Raw genomic sequence first — 23,192 nt, 5'->3', positions numbered from 1 at the left:
GTCGCGTACATAAAGATGGCGCGCCGCTTTCTTCCCGCCTCTTGTCGTCGTCGGAGCAGATTATATCTCACGTCAGTCTGACTGCGGGCGCCACTCGGTATTGTCGGGAGCTCGTTGCTCGGCGCACTCCTATTATCAAATAGATAAGTGAACGTTTGTGTTGCGGCGCAGACAAGAAAGCCCGTCTGTTGTACTCTGTTATATACGCGCGGTAAATTGCTCTGTCTGCCACTCAGAAAGTTCTTTTTTTCTAAACAGTCACTTATGAACTGACTATTTGTCTTTTTCGTCACTTGTTTTGTCATTTCAATTGCATACGATATACAAATCCACCCATTTGCGCTGTAGCGGCTGCTAGCTTGCGCTTAGCTAACGGGGGTATTTTCATAAGTTCTGATTTGGTAATCGTTGATTGTGGGATTTGAAAAGTTCAGATTTGGCGATAGTTTTGAACTGCCAATTCGTTTCCCTATTTGAGTCACGGCTAATTTAAGCACAGCTCTCCCGACGACCACAATGAGCCATTTGTTTCGTTTCTCACATGAGGTGTTCTGTTTTCCTAGTTAGAAGTCGGAACTATCCAATTTCCCCGTTTTTTTTTTTCCGAACGTCGGCATTAACGCAAGGCAAACGGTAATTGCATTCTTTGAGAAGCTTTCTCCGCTGACATTTGCCAGGCTATTAATAGTAAGGCTGTTGTACAAATCAAATTTGGTTGAATTGAGAGCGCCATAAAAGGTGACAGTCTATTCACATTTCCCAATCGTATAAAATATTCAACGCGTGTTGACTACGAAGGGACAAAAAAAGAGTCATTTACTTAATGTGGACACGATAATGTGTCCTGTTGAAAGCGGGAATAATAGCCCAGTAGGGGGCCGTTTAACTCGTCCGTGCATTTGTGATTGCGGTCCCTCGAGCGTCGTCTCCGACGTTTGACGACTTCTACGGGGCTCTTTATTGAATGTTCACATTGTTAGCGGGTATTCCTAGCGGGCCTCGGCGGCGTTAGCTTGGAAAACGTCAGCTTCCCTCTGATCCGGGCACAAACACGCTTTCTTCCCTCCTCCGTGCGTTCTTCCACTTTCAACATCCTTCTCTTTCTTATGGAAAAGAGCCAATTAGACTTGAGACTGTTTGTTTTAAACAAAATGGCTTTTAATTAGCGCGATCAAAAAGGCTTCTTTCCGCCGGGCCCCGGGCCGACTTTGTAGTTTTCCCCCGCCAGATCGAACGCGGGTTTTGATGCCACCTGATAGGACGCCAAGACAGTCAGGGCACTTTTATAATGAATACGACACACAACAAACGCATCGCTTTGTCTCCAGCCATCGCTTGTTCTCTCGCCGTTCCTCTGTTTTATTGTTATGGTGACCCTTCCCTTCTGTTGCCTGCGTCCTCTTTAATTCTTCTGCCGTTGCTCTTTTGTCTCTTCGCTGTGTGATCTGTGAGGTTTTGATGATGCGGCCCATCATGTTTCACGGCGGGATCGAAACTAGCGTCCTCCATGTTTACCTGTAAGCTTCCACTCTTTACTTTTGACGAATGAAAGTACTCGCGATCTGCACTCAAGTACTAAAAAAAGAAGTAAAAAGTAAATGAATTAAATAGTAAAGATATATTTTCGCTGTTACTTATATACAATATTTGTTTCACTACTTGACACAATAAAAAAATATCTGGTTGCATGTAGCATGTTGTTTAGCGTTAGCTAGCTGGCTAGCTAGTGAATTGACGAGCAACCAAAAAAAAAGGATAACTAAAAATATACATATATTTATTTTTAAATCAAGTATTGGAAAGAACGTAACAGATAAAGTACAGTAATAAATGATTTGTGGGTGCTACTATATGCGTGTGAATATTTTACGCCTTTGTCAGGACGTATTTGTCGTATCTTAAGTGGCGTGCTGACATTGGCCGCAGGGAGTAAAACGCTGCTCGGCTCGCCACGGCCCCTAATTGACATGTTTGCAGGACGCTTGTCTCAAAATGACTGACAGCTGTCACGTCTTCTGCACACACCTAGAAAATGGCGGAATAATATCCTAAATCGTCACAACGGCGTTTCGGTAATCTTTTCAAATAAAGACTTTCAACCTAATCTTTCCGCGTTCCTCATCCCCGGGCGGTTGCTGGAAAAGTGCCGATTCTGCAAGTCGTTTTTTTTAAACGCTATAGGAGCTTATGATCGTTTAGAAAAGGAAACAAATATGTTCAAATAAACCGCTCCGGGAAACGAAAGCTGCTTTAACAAATGGCTCACTGCTACTTTTAGTGTCTTACAGGTAGTTGTGCTTGTGGATTTGTATTTGAGTTAGCTTCAAGGCCCTCCAGGTGTCCCCTCTAGCTAGCTAGCTAGATCGAGGTTGAGACCATCCAGAAATTGAAATAATCTTCTGGTCCAGTCTTTTTTTTTTCGGTGATTTGGACCAGAATTAACTCGTTTAGTATGATTAGTCATGCTGTCTACATTCACGAGCTAAAGAATGTGCAGTGTTGTTTTCATGCTAAATATAAATTTCAGAATCATGGCCAAAAGAAAAAAAAAAGAGGAGAAAAATCCCCACATGCCAGTCTTGGACACGTTCCTTTCCTTTTCTCGTGCTACCTCCTTCACGGTCCAAACAATGAAGAATATGGGATATTGTCATCACATGTATTACCAGTACTTGCCAGAAATTCCTGCAAGTCCATTAACATTGCCGGAAGGCTTTTGGCAGCCTGAAACAATTTTCTCCTTGTCTATTCTTTTTTCTTAACAACTCAAAGAGATTTCTATTTGCTGCATTTTCTAAAAGTTGCGGAAACATGACGAGATATGCTGAACATTTAATTTACGTTTGTAAATTGTCGGCATGCACTGTCCTACTGCGGCCTTCCAGATGCACGCTAGCTGTGCCAAGTGCAAATTAGCCGGACAAAGTTATTATTTCTCTCCACGCCAAGTTGACGCACACCTGCAATTTTATTTTTTTAAAAACTCTGCTCTAACAGCTAAGTCTAAACCAGGGGTGTCAAACTCATTTTTTTTTGGGGTCCGCATTGTAGTCATAGCTTCTTTCGGAGGGCCATTACGACTGTCAACCCAAATAAATGGATGAGCACCTCATATTATATACAATAAAAGCTACAAAACAAACTGACAAATAACTCATTTTCAAATCAGACGAGTAAAACCTGGTCAAATATTTTAAAAAAAACAACCAATTATTAAAAGAGAAGACAATTTGCAATTCTAGTTATGACACACGAATTTGATGCGCAATTTGTCACATAAAATGATGTGGCGGGCCGTATCTGGCCTCCGGGCCTTGAGTTTGACACCTGTGGTCGAAACAGTGTCCCCCTTCAACGAGAACCCTCCAGGCAGTGAGAGCTTCGGAGGTTTGGTCCGAGAGAGACAGAGCCACTTGTTAAGTGCTTATTAGTCTGCCTCCTTTGACACTTACACTTGTACTTTTGCTCTCTCCGCTGCCAGAGGGGCGACTCCAAGGGGGGGAAAAAAAACCCGTCTTTCTTTCTGGTTGTGCTCTTCCTCCCTCCATCGCTAATGTCTTGGAGGAGCGCTTTTTGGCAGATGACAGAAAAATTAGAGGCATTTTAGCTCCTGACAGGTTGTTGTGTGCACACGTTTTCTTTCTGCTTCAAATGTTTTGTCTGTTTGTTTTCAGTCAAGCTGTTTCACAATAAAAGCAACCGGTGTGCACACACACAGTCGACGCGTGTCCTAATAGGAGTCAGATCTGATTTTGTGTTCTTGACAGGAGGAAAGACGTCTTCCCTTAATTATTGAGATGAGCTGTGATTGCCTGTTTGGAAACACTTTTCTCCCAACAGCTGTAATGACAATGATTAGCTTGCACGCTCTGTGTTCCCACCAAGGTGTCATTTGCGTAATGCATTCAATGCACTATTCAGGTGCCACTTTTTCAGCGAGCAGATGCGCTAAGATGTTTATTTTAGAAGCTTTTTTTCATTCATGCACACCAATCCATAAACAAAGAAAAGTTGGTTCAATAGAATCCATTCATTGAGTCTTTGGAATTGTGTGTTCGCTGTGACCATGAATCCATTAATGATTAAAAATCTCTACCGGCTTGTATTGCGTGGCGACGTCTAATTGTACAAGCTTGATTATTATTTTATTTTTTTTCCAGTTTGTATGGACAGTAACCCAGCGCAACCCGACTTTCTTTCAGAGGAATACTATTTAAATATATTTGAATGGATTTCCATTAGAGTTTGTTTTGAGTTGATTCGGTACCCAAACGTGTCAATAATGTGAGTCGAACTTTTTAATTAAGCGAGATGTGAAAATAAGCGAGGGAATTGCAAACTGCAACACACACGCTTAGTCTTTTGAAACACCAACATGTGTTCCACCTGGGATTAGGGAGATGTTTGTGAGATCAAATGTTGTCCACCACCCACTAACCACCAAGCCCATCCTCCCTTTCCCTATTATATGTAACGTTGGGGGATAATCCTCTTGTGGAATTAATCTCCTTTAAATAGCATTTGTTAGCATGCTAGATAGAATTATTGCTCTTGTTCCACTCCGGGATATGATAATGTACTAAATCTACTGGCATGTGTGTGAATGCCCGTGAGAAAGCTGATTAGAAGGGTATACGAAATGAATCGGGTCAATGTTATGTGGACCAGAAATTGATTTATATAAAACTTTTGATTTCTCTCATTAGATGTACATGACGGCGACATCCCTGCACGGAAATAGTTTACATTTCAAAGAAGAGGTAGGGGGGGGGGGGGGGGGACAACTTACGAGATCTACACGTCGTCGGGCGTCTCTCTCTCTCTCAGGACGTTGAAAGCGAGAGAGCTATAATTTGGCTGACTGGCAGAGGAAGTAAGGTCTCTCGAGGGGGTGTGAGTGTGACAGTTTAAGTGAATAGAGACATCAGCGAGCCTGTTTTTGTGTGTGTGTAGACATGAGGAGATACCGCTTGTTGTACTTGAACCTGTCAAATATAACACAAGTGTGTGTGTCGTTTTTTTAAAAAAATTTTTTTATTCGTCCTCCTTGTTCTGTTTTCGCCTCCCTGTCATAGCTGTCTGATGATTGTGGTGCTCAAGGTATGGTGGTCAGAGCCCATCACTTGATTTGTGGAATAATAAACTTTTTGTTTTTCTTGTTGATGTTTTGCTGCGGTGTGAAAAGTTATGTTGACTGGAAGAAACAAATATTCTGTGGCCACTCCCTGGGCACCTTTTAGCTCCGCCCCTGTTTGAAGGCCCACTATAGCTGGAGAGATGATAGTTCAGTACCTTCTTTGTTAATTGAGCAAATATTAGACTGGGCAAGCACTAAAGGTTCTCTTTGAGACTTTAACAAAGGTTTTTTTCAGCCTGTGTTCAGAGAATGAGGGTCACAAGACAATTGGTATTTTCTGCAATGTTCTTAGTCGCTCTTCTTAGAAGAGGCACGTTAATAAAATTTGCTTTTGGTTTTCAATGGCTCCCTTTGTGACAAATGACCCATTTTACCTTTCCACTTTGCTATAAATTGTGTTTTTCCTGATGGTGTTCTCACCAAGTAATCACTTTGGGATTTTTTTTTGTTTGTTTGGGTCTTGTTTAGGTTTCTCTTAAAAAAAAAAAACAATGATTCAGACTATTGGGATGAATCAGCTGTTTGGGAAACTAGTGAATGATGTCCCCCTCCACGTGCGCTAACTATATCACCCCCAAAAGGAGGCGGATGCAAAACAGGAAGTGAGGAAGAGATCAAATGCACCAATCAGATTTGTGGCGAGGGAAGACTAAACATCATCACCCGACAGGAAGTAGCTGGAATGCGTGTGTGTGTGTAATTTACACAGTTTATATCCAACGCCCAAATATTTACCTCTGTGCAACTGCCACCCTGAAACACAAAGCCGTTATTATGCTTACGGAAGTGTGTATTATGTGTCCGTTAGGCAGCCGACAAGCATTGTGTATATTTCAGCCGCAGTGTGTGTGTGTGTTGTACATTTTAGGGGTGGGACAGAAGGTCCAATTGGGACCACCTTTGTGAACAATGACTCTTTTATTCCACAGCGATAGTTTCGCCGGTCTCTTTGTCACACACACGACACACAACCAGACAGGAAGTGCACATATGCTTGAAGACTTAGCGGCGGGGCTCACTTTTCCCAAAAACAAGACTTGTGTGTGTGTGTTAGCTTTGGTGGGGATTGTGACAAAATGCCCAGCGAAGTTTATCGGAATATCTTTTTGCGATTCAATTTGTTTTGATAAAATGCAAATTCTGCGAAACTCAAGCCTTGACTTTTTTTTTTTTTTTAGCGTCTCGCCCTAACCACCGCTGATTGCGCAATCAAGTTAAATTCTCTACTGATTCCCAATTTCTTAAACAATGCTACAATAGAAATGCTGAAAGCGCTTTGAACTTGATAGCGAACTCCCTTCTGTTCTCGGAACAGACAGATAATGACTATAGGTTTGCCATCTGCATCTGTCCCAATCTCTCTTCTTCATTAAAATTGAGCCCCGCGCCACCAGATGTTTCATCACTATCACGGCATTAGAAGTGAGCTTAATAGGCAGATGTGTGTGTGTGTGTGTGTGTGTGTGTCTTTCTCTCGCTCCCTGATTGTTGTCATGATAGAGAATGCTCTGATTACCGTCTCTGATTAGGCCAATGGGCCGCTAATCCTTGCGCAGGGGGCTTCGTATCCAGTTTGATCATGTCGAGAAAAACAAGTTATGCAACTTATAAACACACAAACTAAGGCTAACTAATAAAAAAAAATGGATTTATCAATACTACAAAAATATTTATTATCGGAAGAAAAAGGTCGCGTGAAAATCCGAATGATGATTTTGTGTCGATCCAAATGTGAGATTTACCTGACTCACACACACACACAGGTCTGATGTCATGGTTTATAATGTGAGCTTGCGCCCTCATCCCAAATGTCATGTTTATCTGATCCCTTTTAAAGACCCTGTGACAATGGAACAGATGGGACTGCCTTTTGTCCGACACACAAACACACACACAAACACACACCCTGGAAGCTCTCACTGGGACGATGTGAGTTGGGTTTAAGGTTGTGTGATTGTGTTTAGCCAAGCAGAGTGATTGTGCTCTACAGGGGAGCCAGCCTGCTCTCACCACGCCAGACGGACAAGACACACACACACGTACACAGACGGACGCACAAACACAGCCCGCTGCCGCTCTTGCACAATATTTTTTTTAAGATATCCCTTGCTGGTTTTGTTGTTCGAAAAGATTAACTGAGGATAAATGTTTTCATTCGCTTTCACCGGTCAATATTTGGAGATTTGGCGCCTTGCCGGTGGGCGACTACGCTCAGTTCTGACTAATTAGTGTGCGGGATTATTGATCGCGTTAGTGTAACTAGATCCCACGACTATTAGATAATATTTCCGAGTGTTAATCGATAATTTTAAAAATGTCCACATTTATTGTCTGGTTGATTTCTACATATTCTATGCGCCGGACTAGGCTATGCTAACCCGACGAGCGACACGTTGAGCTCAAGTAGCCATTGTTGGAAGAGTGGCATAAATCCACCCGTCCAGCTCAATGGCTCCACCAGCCAGCCAGTCCGCCTGCCAGCATGCACCTGGCGTCCCCTCACAAGCCACCGTCATTATTAATTGCTAATCCATATTTATGCGGCACAAATTTGCCATTTACTTATGCAAAAACAATAAACACAGGGATGGTGCCGGGCGAGGCGCTGAGCCAGGGAAAACAGTGACCTTTTTATAAAAGAGTAATAAATTGTTTTTTTCGTGGTTTTGGGTCGGAAGCGGGTTAGCAGCCGGTAGTGGCAAAAAGACAAAATTGGTCTGCCAATGAGATCGTCTGATGTGGATACAGTATCTCCTCTAATTTGCAAACCCGATTGTCCTCGACGGGCAGAAACGAGGCAGAAAAACACAATGCCGATTATCGTTCGGATTCACTCAACAACCATTTAAACCGAAACAACGTTCCATTTTTTAGCGACTCCATCATTTGCTTGTCAGGCCACCAGTTGCTTTCCCGCTCTCCAGATCTACTGGAGCACGACTGTGTGTAGGTCACACTTATTGTCAGCCAATCTATTTCCCAGAGTGTGAAGTACAACTGAATCGCCCTTGTTTTTCTTCTAACAGGATTTTCTCTCCCTCCGATGGGTATCTACGGCACAGCGAAGGCATCTCTCGAGGGACTCTTGTAGGTCAGCTGCTATTTCTGTTACTCGCACACACGCCGTTTCCACACTCCGCAGCTGATGGTAGACCTTGTTCGTTGTAACCTTTTGTTTACAAGGTCAAACGCGGGGTCCGATTCTGTTTCCATGACAACACGGTCAGTATTCTGTCTGATTGAGTCGTCTTTATTTAAAGTAGTCGTGAGGTTGAACTAGCGATGCGCTCGGACACGATGGCCGAAAGACTACACGGGAAAATGACATATGGTGATTTGGGAATTGTTAAGTGAAAGAGCGACAGACAGCTGAGATCAAAAAACACATTGACGACCAAAAAATTCTCACGATATATTCGTAACGTGATTTGATGTCGCGAGGTGTGAGTTATGGCCGTGTGGTTGGGAACATATGGCTAATGTCCTCAGTGGAGGACAGACAAGAAAGACCTACATACCATCTGGACTCGGGACAACATGGAATAAACCAGCTTCGGAACAATACCGTGCCAGATGCGAGTTGTGACCTCATGCCAGGACACGCAAGTACTGCCCTCGACGTACGTTATCTGCTCGGACATCTGGGTTTTACTCGTCCAGGAAACCAGACCAAAGAGTCCGAATGGAACCCCTGTCCACTTGATACGTCAAAGCGGAGTGAAACTGGGCTACTGTATTGGGGTCATTGAGCCCCAGAGCTTGCTCACAAAAAAAAGTTTGTGTCCTGGGTCAGGGTAGAACTTCAAGTCACTCAACACGGGTTTATTCTCTGCTTGTGACAATTCCAACGGGTCACAACCTGGGTCTTTTTTACGTACGCTAGCAGATGAATAGCTACGGTTATCTACATCCTGCACGGAGGTTGTTGACACGGTTCTGCAAAGCTCCCCATTCCCCGTTCCAACACTTTTGGAATATGTTCCGACACGAAACCTGTTGGTGTCGCCGGGTGCTCGGTCTCCGTATTTATGCGCGACACAGTAGGTGGCTTGTTTACAGACGCGTGGGTGCTGAGGAGCTGATGGCTTCAATAGATAAGGCCGCCATGTAAGATTTTTGTTTGCGTTGGAGAAACAAACGGTCTGCATACCCACTTGCGTTTATACAACCCCCCCCCCCCCTCCTCTTCCCCCCGCCCACTTTTGTTGTGCGTACACATCACAAATCGCTTCTTAAGTGCTCGGTAACAAAAGGGCAAGTTTATCCCAAGGATCCACTATAAATACATTATGAGTAAGACTCCAAAGATTTGGCCTGTCGTCCTTGAAGCAAACTAAGTAACAAAAATAAAAGCGCCTTTTGGTCTATTCGTAAAGATTTAGCATTGAATGTTGCCTATTATGAAGGTTTTGCTTCGACTCTTATTAATTATAAAACCTACTATTCAATTATATCCTTTCCGCCAATATATGAGTGAGGGTCTTCTAATTATTTCACACACAATAAATCCTCACAGCACGGCTTTGACCGGTAATATTTACAAATTATATTCCGTTGGTATTAAATGAGTTTCTGGGAAACCTTTATAATAAATCCGTAGTCACACACAAATGTGTGTGTATATATAGTCGACAAGTCTATACAAAGCGGCAGTGGGAGCATCGTCTGTCACCAGGGGCCCGGGCATAGGGGCAACAGATTGTCCTAGCGTTGTTCCTTCAGGTCCCTCTCCAACACACACACACACACACAATATGCCCACTGACTTAACACACAATCCACGTCTTTTTGTTCATCACGAACCATTCTGGAGAGAATCACTTGACCAGCAAGCACCGTTATGGTTTTAATTGCGAGATCAAATAGAAAAGCAGCGCTGATAAATAACGCATTGACTCGACCCCAATGATACGGCGTAGTGGGGGGGATCAGAACGCAAGTGTGGCGGTTAAAAACGCCACATCAATGAAACATCAAGCGTTCTATAGATAAGCCAGGGTCCTTTTTAGTATCAAAGTGCTGCTCAGGCCTTTAAAGATCGTCATCCATAAACATTATCCAGCGTGGAGGTTTTTTTTCCTCGTGCTCCAAATTCACCTTTCCCTTGTTTGCACGAGCAAAGAAGTGCAGACCCCGCCTTCCTATTTTTTTGTCCCTCTGTGGAATTCTCTGAGTAGGAAAGGAAGGCAGAAAGAAGTTTCATTAGCCTCCTCCCGCTTTCTCCCGGTGCCTGGGTTACGGCCAATTAGGCCTATTAGCAATAACAAAACACAACAAAACCCGGTCGGTGAGCAGGCAGGCAGGTAGTTAACGGTGGGAGGAATTGTTATCTCTCCCACCGACAGGAACAAAGAAGAAGCTCTCCAGAGGAAGGATTTCTACCTCCCGGTGTTCTCAATTCTACAATTAAACTCTTTACCGCAATTTCCAGGTGGTTTGCGACTCCTGAGGGAGCTTGCGATGCACGGCGCCGATCATAACACCTGCAAAACGGCGTGTTATGTAATTAACCAAGTTTGGAACGATTGCTCGTACTTTGCGGCACTTGAAGAAAACCATCGATGCCGTATTCATTTAATTAATCTCCTCCGACTGAGAGGTGGAGGTCTTCAACTTCATCGTTTGGCAGATCTGTATAAGTACGTATATGTATGAGTGTATAAGTATGAGTGTAAGTGTATGTACTATATGCATAAGTATATGTAAGTATATAAATCTCTAAGTATATAAGCATATAGTATGTATCAGTATATGTATATATGCATATATATAGTAAGTATATGTATATAAGTATATACATTTAAAAGTATATAAGTATATAAGTATAAGTATAAATATAAGTATAAGTATAAGTATAAGTGTAAGTGTAAGTGTAAGTGTAAGTGTAAGTGTAAGTGTATGTATAAGTGTAAGTATAAGTGTATGTATGAGTACATATAAGTATAAGTATATATGTATAAGTGTAAGTATAAGTATAAGTGTAACTGTAAGTGTAAGTATAAGCATAAGTGTAAGTGTATGTATAAGTGTAAGTATAAGTGTATGTATGAGTACATGTAGGTATAAGTATATATGTATAAGTATATGTACAATTATATGTATAATAATTATAAGAATAAGTATAAGTGTATAAGTGTAAGTACAAGTATATTTACAAGTATAAGTATAAGTATAAGTATAAGTATAAGTGTAAGTGTAAGTATAAATGTAAGTATAAGTATAGTAAGTGTAAGTGGATGTATAAATGTAAGTGTAAGTATAAGTGTATGTATGAGTACATGTAGGTGTAAGTATATATGTATAAGTATATGTACACGTATATGTACACTAATTATAAGAATAAGTATAAGTATAAGTGTATAAGTGTAAGTACAAGTATATTTACAAGTATAAGTGTAAGTATATGTATAAGTATAAATATATATCAAGAAATACATTGCTAATCATGTTTGCTTGCAATCAGAGTCCCAGCAGTGAAGTCATTACAGCGACCTAACCAAATTTGACTCCTGCAGGTGTGACAATGCGGCTTTGCGGCTTTAACAAGCCCCGATTGTTCCAGCGAGTGCCCTGACGCGACAGACGGTACATTAATCACCTCCTCCAAATATCCGTCTCTCTCTGTGATCTGTAGCGCACGTGAAATCCATTAACTCGGCATGCACACAATCCAGAGGATAGCGATTGCGCGAGCGGGAGACACAATCAAACCGGGGCTAAATGGAAGCTGAGGGAGGGGGAGGCGGGGTGAGTCAGGGAGGCAAAACAAATGTGACATCTCATATTTGACTCTTCACTTCCCATTTTGCTGACACGTCCAGGATAAGTAGAGAAAAGATTACTCGGGTCGTTTTTGTGAGACCAAAGGTTTGGCCCTGAATACAAAACGGACCTTCTGCATCTTCAATTAATCAATTTGGCCTCTTCTCTTCATCGTATGACTGATAATCATCAAAATCAAGCAGCGCAATTTACTCCCGGGCCGAGTGTTATCGTTCATACTGAAGTGTGCGAGTCCACTCGAGCGAATAAGCGAGGCGGCTGTTCTCTTCACCTCCAATTACACACCTCTGCTGTGTGTGTGCGTTTTTGTAACCTTTTTGTGTTCGACCGTATTTGGACGTACATACTGTGTGTATCCTCGGCGAGGCCCTGGGGTCACAAGCAGCTTGGTGACAGTGCAGATGGGATAACATATGACATGTGAGTGACTGAGTTAGCATGTGTGTGTGTGTGTGTAGGTCTCGTCCATCTGGGGTCCCCGATGATGGGCCAGGGCTCCCTCTGCTCTCCGCTTTCTCTCGGCGGACCCACAGGGGAGCCGACAGGATGCTTAGCTTACCTTCGTCACCTCCACCGACAATTGTTCCAGCGCATTTTTTATATCGTCATGCTGCCGATTAATCAAAAATTTGCACGAACATAAAAAGTTGACCACAAATGCTAATTGAACTATTGGATGCAATTCTACAGAAACGAACGTGCTTGAACCAAATCCTCGCTTATGTGACAATACTGTCGAATAAAACGGGCTCCCAGCCACGTCTTAATTAGCTTACGCTGCCGGGGTATATTTGTGCCAATCCGCGATAGACAATGAAATATATATTTGTCAAGTATTCAGGCTGAAGCTAACATGCTTAGATGCCAGCGCGTTTGACCTATTTTCCCTCCAGCTTGGCAAGGAAAGCATAATTAATTTCCATGTATACGTTGGAGGCGAGTCGGTTCAAAAAATCGGCAATGCGGAAGAATTTTGGTTGCGTGTTGAAAAAGTAGTTGAGACTGACACCTATTTATAAAACACATTTCCGCCAAACTATTTTTTTATCATACTGTATTATAGGCCAGATTCAGAATGGACAAGATTATGTCTCGTGTCCCCCCCGGATGATCCAACTCGGCGGCGTTTTCATGTGGCTGGCCTGGCCCGAGTGGCGGCGAGGGGAAAGGCTGCGGGGATTTGGCCTCGGAAGGAGGATGTGTGTGTAGTCGGGATGAGAGTGAGACAGCAGGGAGCTCGGTTTGTTCCTGTTCCATTGGCGGGACGGGGACCAAAAATTGGACAGTTCTCGGGAGCAAAGGTCCGAGGACTGCTCATTAACAAGTAGGCTTGGAAAATGGGATGACGAGAAACTCAAAAATCCCAAATTTCCCCGATATTGAACTACCTAGCGAGCTGGAAAAAGCCAGCGTAGAAGAGAAGGCTCTGGTCTCCCCTTCTCATGTGCCTTTATCAAATCCTCATCCCCTTCCCCACTGAGCGTACCTTGCTCTATCCACTCGCCTTAAACGAAACGGCACGTGGCCCTGCTTGATATTAATGGATGACATTATTTGGAGGTGTTTGCGAGAGCGAGGGGCGTACCGTTGAATGTGTAAGCGCGCCGCCGCTAGGGATGGACGCTGGGTGTACATTGAGCGTCATTACCATATCAAAGACGTGCTCGGCTTTTTCCGTCCTAATGGTAATTACACTGTCCGCAATTGGCGCTCACTGTTCCGATCACAACAAGAGAGAATCTGAAAATGGAAGGAGGGATGAGGAGGAGGGGTATTTGAAGAGAGGTGTGTGTGTGCGCTGGTGACTATTGGCTGGGGCTTTCAGGTTATGTTAATATCGCTCGTCTATTTAATTAGGTGCTGGCTTTGTTTACGTCTTTTGGCCCCTTTCTAGGATAGACAGAGGGAGAGAGAGCGATTGAACGAGTATCAGAACGGGGGAACCGGCGAGACGGAGAATAGCGAGGCGCTTCCCGGCGCCGGGGATGGCTGGAGCGAGGTGCGACTGTACCTTTTAAAGCTTTAATGAGGTCCGCTGTGGATGGGACTTTGAAGAGTTTCCATAGCTCCGCCCACCTCGTACGGCCCCGACCTCGGAAAAGCAGCGCAGCCAGATTGAAACACCGTTTGGAGTAGATATTGAGTTCAACACATCGAAATGATTTGTCAATGACATTTTACGATATATCGGCGTAGTTGTCCGATGATTTAAACGATTATCGGGATTGCGAAAGCTTATGCTACAATTACGCCGGATGGTGTTTACTTGCCCAAGTTGGTGTCATCTTCAAGGACAATCAAGAACGTAGGAAAAAAAAAGCCTTGAAAGTCGACTTATAATTAGAAAAAGGGCGAGGAGGTCAATACTCAAAGCAAGGATGTGATTTCTTCTCAGGTTGAGGTTAATAAAGAATGGAAATTGACAACAAAGCTTTAGTGGGAGGTAGAGGCCGCTCCAAAGTAAGCGAGATGATCGGAGAGGAGCTGCCGATTCATTTCAAGAAGGCAAAAAGGAGTGCGAAGAAACAGGGTGAAGAGAGGGAACAGCCCACATGCTATCACACTGTTTTTAATAACGGTGTAGCGGCGACCCGAGGCCTCCACGTCCACGCAACGGCTGTGCAATGTCTGCTCGGCGTCTGTGCCGCACACAAAAAGGGCGCCCGTCCAAAAGTCGGAGCGCTCTGCGTTGTCTGTCGGCTACAGACACGGGCGGCACAAGACCTTTGCCTGATCACATGACACCGGGAGCCCTCTTGAAATCCCTCACTTGCGTCAATCGAATTTCATTGAACGGTCTTTTCATCTCAAATAAAATCCAGTGTAAATAATATGGGAAAATGCTTTGAAATAAAAAGACTAACCAATTTATTTATTTATTTTATATCAATTCATTATTTATATTTTATATAATATATTTGTATTATTTATTTTTTTAATCAAAAATTAAAACTAGCTTTTTTTAAAAATTTGTTTTAATCAACAATCAATCAATTAAAAGTCCGGATTAATCCAGTGTGACCTTTGCCCCTCAATCCCATGTCACGGTGGTGAATTCTGCTCCGATTTCCTTTTGCTTTGCTAATTTGTTGGGGTTACACTTGGGGTATTTTGAACACGCTTCGATCGGGCGGCTGAAGTCGGTCCAGCAGGAGGCGTCGTCAGCACAAACGGCTCGGCGGTGGCGGCCTGTCGTCCCCCCTTTTCTGTCTCTCTTTCTCACACACATACACACACTTCTTCCTCCTCTCTTCACAGTATATCAAGTGCATCATCCTCTCGCACCTCACTATGCCCTCGAGAACAGCGGCCCGCTCACACACAAGCACGACAGCACCCTCAGAAGCGAGATAAGGAACTGGCGGCACCAAAGGGTCCGGCTTCTGTCACCCTGCTACCTCGGCCCGGAGCACATGTCCTCGGAGTGGGAACAGGAGTGGGAGAGGGAGAAAAAAAAAAAAAAGGTGACTTTTAGGAAGGGGTGGAACAAACAAGCAATGTGAGAAAGATGCCGAAGAAGAGTGGCACAGATGGAGCCGGCGAGAGAAAAAGAGAGCGTGGCGGCGCTGCCAGCACAGTGACTGTTGTTTTTCGGTACATGTTGTCGGCTGGCTCGCCACCAGCTCGCGCCAGGCCGATGCAACTGGGAGCGCTTGGTAATTATCGCAATGAACCTCCCTCTGCGCACATGTGCTTTCCACTTTTCTCATAAACCAAACGTGCTTAGTTTGCAGCCACTTTCAAGAAGTCCGACTCGATCAACTCGTGCCAACATCTTAGTGTCTTATCAGGCCTTCGATTCTTTTTGCAACAGGTGTCTGCGGACCCCCCCCTCCTGCAGAACCCAGATAAGCTTTCATAGTCCCGACTTAGATAGAATCTGCTTCTCCTTCAGCCAACTGACAGAAGTGGCGCAAATTTGAGATAAATTGTCTCGACATTAAAATTGACTTGGAATCACTTCACGTAAACTGTACTTGAAATGGTCTTTTACAGGACAAAGTATCTCGGATAGAAATTTTAATTAAAGCAAAGTCAACAAAAGCTTACGGTTTACTCCAATGTCATAGTTTAGGACGAAACTGATTCATCAAAAAACGCAAATAACAAAAAAAAAAAGATCCATTTTCATCTGATCACTCAGTTAATCGGTGATAATCGCTAGAGTGATTCGATTCTAAAATTTTGGATAGTCCAGTTAAAAATACGTGCGTAGGCAAATTAGCCTGAACATCAAGTTAACCGTATCTCAAAATAAATTCATGATATCGAAAAGAACATCGTTTTAATTTCACTATACGTCAAAAATACTGATAAAACTCTTTCATAAAAAAACAAAAAACAATTCATACGTGCTTTGATGAAGTAGCTAATTATCGTAGGTTAGCGCGCTACATTTCTCTGGTGGCTAGGCTATTAGCATTTTCTCCCCTAGTTCAAATGTAGGGTGTAAAAAGTTGTGAACCTCCCCCCCAAAAAAATAGTACACATATCATCTCGAAAAATAAATATAACGCCCTGCCACTCAATTATATTCAAGTATCTTTTGCTAGGCTGTTCCATACATCAAACAAACGTCGCCTTGTACGATATAATTTGCACGTGGTAGGCTATAAGGGCAAAAAACAACCACAGGGCAATCGCAACTCAATTCCTTTTGGTCAAGCCTGTCGTATGAGATATCACACAGCATGTTTCTCCATCACATGTCCATACTATCGTCATACGCCTTGAGGCCAAACAGCAACAATTCAATGTTTGAAGTCATTATTATATACCCGCCATGTATTATTTTCTAACCATGATAAGAAGAAAAAAAATATGGATCTGCAAAACACTAATTAGCCACATTTATCAAGATCAATTGTCACTGCATCGGCGTCGCACTTTTATGTAAAATTCTCTTGAGCGCTTGAAAGCGAGCCGAAAGATTCAGTCTATCATTGTCTGGCCCTATTTGAATATCAAAGTGAAGAAGGACAAGATGTCTGCTTGCACCCTTAGGTCACTCTGATCTTCTGCCCTCCCTAAATGAGCCCGTTGTTCTCTTTGTAGCCTTTGATTGAAATCTTACATCTGGCTTGCTTTTGATTGGCTGTCGGATTCCAGCGACATCAATAAGATTGTCGTCTTTTGGTGCTTTGCACTTTTCTACTACAAGCTGGAAATTTGTTTTGGAGGAATCGTTAATACCTTCTCAGCATCCTCTAAATCTGCGTCGTACATGACGAGAAAGTTATTGACTTCTCAGCGTGTGTTTGTTCCCAGATTGTATCACATGAAGCAGCTGTTAGTCATGACGCACTCATGCCCCGCCCCCTCCGAGTAATCCCGTTCCCCAACTAATACCATGCAGGTCATCACTAGCTTTCCTGTCACCGACACGTCTTCCGAGACAGTCGTCCGTCCGTCTCTCCTCCTTGAGCACATGAAGTCTTGTTCTACTCGCTCGCGAATGTCATGAGTCTTTCTAAGCCGCCTTGGACAACTTGATCCATTTGAGTACAACAAAGTGTTCCTCATTACATGAGCCTCCGATTCTCCGTGTTGTCTTTCAAGCACATAAATAGGTCAGATGTGTACAACGCACCTGATTTTGGCGGAGACACTGAAAAAAGATCGTGACCTCCTTATCCAGAATTGCTGATAAGGCGTTAAATATGCACCGGTTGAGAAACAATGCAGGTGGAAAGTCTCTGTCTCTTAGCCTGATGAGGAAAAATGATCCGTATTTTGGTTATCACTGACTTACTTATCAATGATGTTTTATATTTTCACCCTAGACTGTAAAAAAGATACCAGTGGCGGAGCTAGGATTTTTTTCCTTGGGGGCAGGAGCATAGGGGGGCGGGGGGGTCAAGGATATACATTTTTTTTTTTAGAAACGCTTCAAAAGTTTTCAAAAACTCACCTTAGGGGGGGGTCGGGCAGTACAAATCCGTGGCTTGTAACATCTCTTCTTTATCATGTCACCTTTTTGCGTTTCCACTCGACTATAATTTTTTTACCGCCGCTTCCGTTCCGGTCATGGCTGCGGACTTTTTTTTTACCTTAAAAGCTGAAAATAATTCCCGGCTGTATGAAAAGGGTGGATCAGGAGTTCATTGCTTTTGTATCTCCCCGCATAAAGAGCCATTGTAAGGGATACGGCATTGTCCCTCGGCGGCATACAGCAAGGGGTCAATCTCAATCAGCCGCTTTTGTGGCGAGTCTCCGCACTGATATCCTCCTTTCGGAACGACGGTTATATTTCATAAGGGACGGCCTCCCGTATGAGCGCGGCGGTTTGCTAGCCCAACAATGCCCCGGTTTGCTTAGCGTGAAATGGAGACACCTTTGACTGTGGCAACCTACCAGTAATTGAGGTCCTTTGCCAGTCATGCGCAGGGTCACGTCGGGCGCATTCAGGCGGCGGTAGGCGGGAGTGCCGCAGCCATTGAAATCCGGAGAGCCGGAGCGGCATTGTGGGGGCTCTGTTTGCTCCGAGCTGGCACAAAAGCACGGCGGGCCTGCGAGGTTGATAAAAAAGACAAGTTGCGTTGTTATTATCTTCCCAAGGACTCTGAAGAGGAGCTTTCAGCGGCAGATGCTCCCTTCCCTTTGGTTTCCTGCACACACCGGGAAGTCAGAAACTTGAAACCCTGAAAATATTATTCCGGATAAACATCGACGCTAACAATGACGGTAAAAAAAACTAAGACCAGAAAAGTCATTTTACAGTCAGTTTTTACACAAATGCTGGTGCGGACATAGCCTCTAATCGTGACCCCCCCCCCCCCCCACCCCTTTCTTGTTTTCCTCTTTCTCTCGCCGCTCGCCGGCTTGTTCAATAATGATCCTTGCGACTGGAATCCTTTTGTGCCGTCTGACACGTTTTATGTTTGAAAGGGAACAGAGGGCGTTTTTACAATGGCCTTTTATGCCCTGTGAGAAATATATGAGTCTTTGGGCTCGGCTAATGAAGGCTCTTTCATGTGCCCCCCACCACCTCTTTCCCTGACCCCCCCCCTCACCGGTAGAGATGGATTGTCTGGGGGCCCACACAAGCCCCACTGTGCCCCCCCACCCCCAAGTATTGATAGAAGAAATTGGAAAAACTTGCCCTCACATTACTATTCAAACAGGAATGAGGTGAGCCCACCCGTCATCATTACCAAGGTGACCATTACTCCCCCCCCCCTTCACCCTTACACTTGTTTCAAAGCTACTCATTATGGCCCCTAAGAGCAGCGGCGAGAGCGAATGATAAGCAGACAATGAGGAGGAGCAGGGAGCCGAGCCGGGAGGGATGAGCGCGATGAGGAATCCTGATGAGGGGAAAAAAAGTGTGATTGGGGAACGAGGGTTGAAATAATTACGGAAGCCACTTCACCAAGGGCACATTGAATTGTGCAAAGAAGTTGCATGGACATCGGAAGACGTGTCAGCTCCTGCCAGCTCAGAGAAAAGCTGGGCCGCATCCCCCCCGGGGGTACTCATGAGATATTAATTGTCTCTTTCTAATCAGATTAATTAGGAGGCGCATGCAAGAGCGGCACCTATTGTACCTTCAAATCATCGCCCTTTCACTGTGCTGCCCTTGGTGAGCCCCCCCCCCCCCTTCATTGTACTCCAAAACACATCTTCGACGATAGCTTAACGCTAACACACAATGTAAAACACCATAGACAGGTTAACAACGCTAGCATTTGCATTTTATTCACAGGAATATACTCCTTTTAGTTGTGAAACTCTTCTTTGGGTATGATGCATGTCTGTATTATACCGCCTCCTGGTGGTCAATATCATAAGATTTGAATACTTTACATTACTAAAGCATAGGTATAAAAAACAAATCCCGTCCTCGAGGGCCGCTGCATGTTTTATTTTTTCATCGTCCAAAACACCTGATTGAAATTTCTCGTCCTGTTTTAACGACTCACGGGAGTTGAATCACTTTTAGTCCTTCTCTACTTTTACTTAAGGACACAGCGTGAGTACTTTTTCCACCTCGCCGCTCGTGTGCCACGGCGGCCAGACGAGGACGAATATCCCCGCCGACAGCCGAGAAGCGAATTATTCCGAGCGTTTAACATCTAAGGCTGCAGAACAGAACAAGGCGAGTGCGTGTAATACAAGAGCCGTGAGTTCAATGGCAAAACAAGAAAATGTTTTTTTTTTCCCTCTACGTTTTTTTCTTTCAAGAGTACAAGTGGAAGCGGGGGGTAAATAATTCATTTCCTTGGCTCAGGGCACGTCCTATTGTCACCGCTTAACAAGCACAAGGACGGGCAGCCGGCAGGCCTCTTATTGCTTGTGAGGAAGAGGGAGTGAGATGAAGAGGGGAAGCATGGTAATGTTCCCTTTTGATCCTCCCTTGTTACCCCGTGGTGAGCTTCCTCCGTGCGCCGACTGCCCGAAGAGACGATCAGACCGCGCCGGAGGGGGTTCTATCAGGTGGGGACGTTTGGGACACTAAAGACCGTCGATGTAATTCGGTCCAGGTGGAGGTGTCTCCCGCACCCTCGGTGGGCATTTTTTTTCCCGTATTTGTGAGTTTTCAGGGGGTGGTGGATGTTAAAGGGGGACGAGGTCCAAACTAATGGCAGGAAGTCTTTAAAGTTTGCAGCCGCCACGTTTCATCTCAGCACAGAGGGGGGTCCATGGCCACAGAACCCTGCTTTGATCCTCTGGCTCTCCTCCGGCCTCTCCGTTGGCCTCTCGCTCGGTGTGTCACCGCAGCACCAGGCCAGAAGGTGCTGGTTAATTATCACTCTCATATTACACATGTGTTGGACAATGCAGGTAACATGCGAATAAAATGCACATCCAGTCGGGACCGGAACCAGCAGCAAATCAGACAAAAAAATGTCCAGGTAGTTTTAGGGGGACAAAGAATTGCTCAGTTTCGAGGGGGGCAGCCTTGACTCCAGAGTGGGTCGTTGCCATGACGACCACAAATCTGTGCGCACCTTAATCAATTAATTGATAATCAAAGAGCAAAACCGCCATTTTTTGGGCTCTCTTTTAGTCATTAGCTGTAACTTTTCATTTACTGAAATATAAAGCTTTTTTTTTTTAGTACCAACACACCGATACTGACCCAAGTGACTCACGAGCGCACCACGCGTACTCGTGCAACAATATTAGCCAAAAGGCAGTTGCATTCAAGCCCTTTTATTAGCGTTTCATGTACTCCTGATGGGGCTGCAGCCACTGTTTCAAAGCCATTCACTTTAGCACTACACACTCAAACACACACACACACTGTGACTCTCCCGCTTGCTCTCTGTCAAGCAGCCACCACCAACACACTCAAACACACACAGTCACAGGTCTCTAAGTGAGACAGGGCCCTGGGTAATTTGCTGTAGTGGAGCGGAGTGGCACTAAAAGCCTGCTGGGTAATTGAGAGGCTAGGGGACGGAGTGAAGCCGACTGCCCTCTGTGTTGGTGTGTGTGTGCACGTGGAACTTGCGTGTGTGTTCGCGGAGGCCCCTGCTCGCTCTCATTATGCCGCCGCTACTGCCTGCCTGTCATTGTCTGGACGCGGCGGCGGCGGAAAGCAAGCGGTAATGCGCAATGACACGCGGCGTGTGTGTTTGTCTTACTGTGCGTGTGCGATTGCAATGTGTGACACGTCATGTCCTCCATGTGAAAAATAACAATATCCTCACCCTGCCCTCCAACACATGTGCACCAGTTGTTCCCCCCCCCTCCGCTACGTCCAGTCTGACTTGTTGCATTTTCATTTTTTATTTCCCTGCGTCCTTTACCGAGTGCGTGGAGATGTCGCGTCACTTCATCGCAGGTTATTTACTCAGCCATACTCTTCGTTTCTTTGCCGGTGACTGTTGAGGAGAAGATCGATACGGCGCCTGGCTTCCTCAATATCTGTCACTCGCAATTTGACTCAGGTGGAGCTTTTATAATGCATGCATGAAAGGCTCGGCCGCGGCTCGGTCTGCAAGTGCTTGTGACGGCTAAAAAAAATATCTGCTACATCCAAATAAATAGACTATCATGTTTTTTTTTTTTAACTATCAAACCACCTGACTCTCGTTCAAGGCAAGCTCGGAATAAATCGTGAGGAGAAAAACAGCTAACGATATAATCAAGTTGTTATTCCAAAGAATTCAACCGGCTTCCTCCTTGCGATAAATAAAGTCACGACAGTGACAGCAAAGGCCGCAATATTCTTCCACGCTGTCATTCAAATCAGATTTTCTTTTCTATTTTCCACTGAAGATAAATCTGTTGTTCTTTTTTCCATTTAGCTTTGTAGCAACAGCTCTTTTCAGTCCTTTTCAGTCTCGACCTCTCGCTGTGCTGCTCTTCTGCTTTCTTCCCTCTAATTGACGCTGACACCAAATCAATAATTTCACTTTTTTCTGTGTCCTTTTGTCTGCCGGCGGTTCTTCGCTTTGACCGCATTTGGTGGCGAGAACGATGAAAATTGACAGACGGTACCGTAGACATGGCCAGCCAGGACCAGGTGTTTGCGGCCTTCTTATTGACACAAATAAATCATAAAAATAAATAAAAATAAACAATTCTTATAAAAGAAAAAAAAAAGATTATTTTTTTAATATATATTTTTTCCACATCAGCCCTGGAAAAGAAGGAAACAGAATCCCAAAAAAGCAGTTTTCATTTGCGCTGTGAAAATCCATTCCAAAAGTCGTTCCACTTACACTGAACACAACAAAAAAAAAATTAACAGCCATCATAAAATAAGCACAATGGCTCCTGATTAAGATCTAATGTGATTTCACACTCCTTGAACAGAGATTTAATTTAGTGCCGCTGGACTTCGAGAAACATCCGCACTGACTGGGAGGCAGAGAAATTGAGGGGGGGGGGGGGTGAGGAGGTCAGAGGAGGGGGTGTCGCTTGGAATTTTGGGTATAGTTCTGTCAACAATTGTATAAGCGAAAGAATCCGTGCTTACATCTGAAGGAATTAGTCATGTTCCATTCTGGAGATGAAGATCTGATGAGATTCTATTTGTTTGTGGAGCAAAGAAAGCGAAGGGCTATTTTTTTGTTTTTCTACCGTCGGGGTCAAAGGCAAGCGCTGACATTCAAGTGCTACGCTTACAGACCAATGCGGGCCACTCATCGACACGACGCCCCTGGAGAATTTCGCTACTTGGGTGAAAATCTATAGAAATGCCATACACAAGCATGCCGGTGCGTTTTGTGTGCGCCTTGATTGATCCGGAAGAAAATGGCCTTTGTTTAGTCCCCTGTGCTATGTAACATTACAGAGTAATTACAGAGTGTGTGCTTTG

The 23,192-nt window shown here is 44.2% G+C and overlaps 1 protein-coding gene across 18 annotated transcripts in view; it reads left to right on the top strand.

Moving 5' to 3' along the window:
- LOC119117275 overlaps positions 1-23,192 on the top strand; it is a 376,942-nt gene that overhangs the window by 47,518 nt on the left and 306,232 nt on the right. The window contains exon 9 of one of the 18 annotated variants that reach the window (XR_005096443.1): positions 16,857-16,865. The exons of the other annotated variants lie outside the window; for them this stretch is intronic. The gene's annotated coding sequence lies outside the window, so the exon portion shown is untranslated. The remainder of the gene's footprint in view (positions 1-16,856; positions 16,866-23,192) is intronic. 18 annotated transcript variants of the gene reach the window in all.

This window comes from Syngnathus acus, chromosome 23 (genome assembly GCF_901709675.1).
Source record: "Syngnathus acus chromosome 23, fSynAcu1.2, whole genome shotgun sequence".
Classification (NCBI taxonomy): domain Eukaryota; kingdom Metazoa; phylum Chordata; class Actinopteri; order Syngnathiformes; family Syngnathidae; genus Syngnathus; species Syngnathus acus.
Note: the sequence above shows the minus strand (reverse complement) of the source record. Positions and strands in the feature narration are given on the sequence as shown.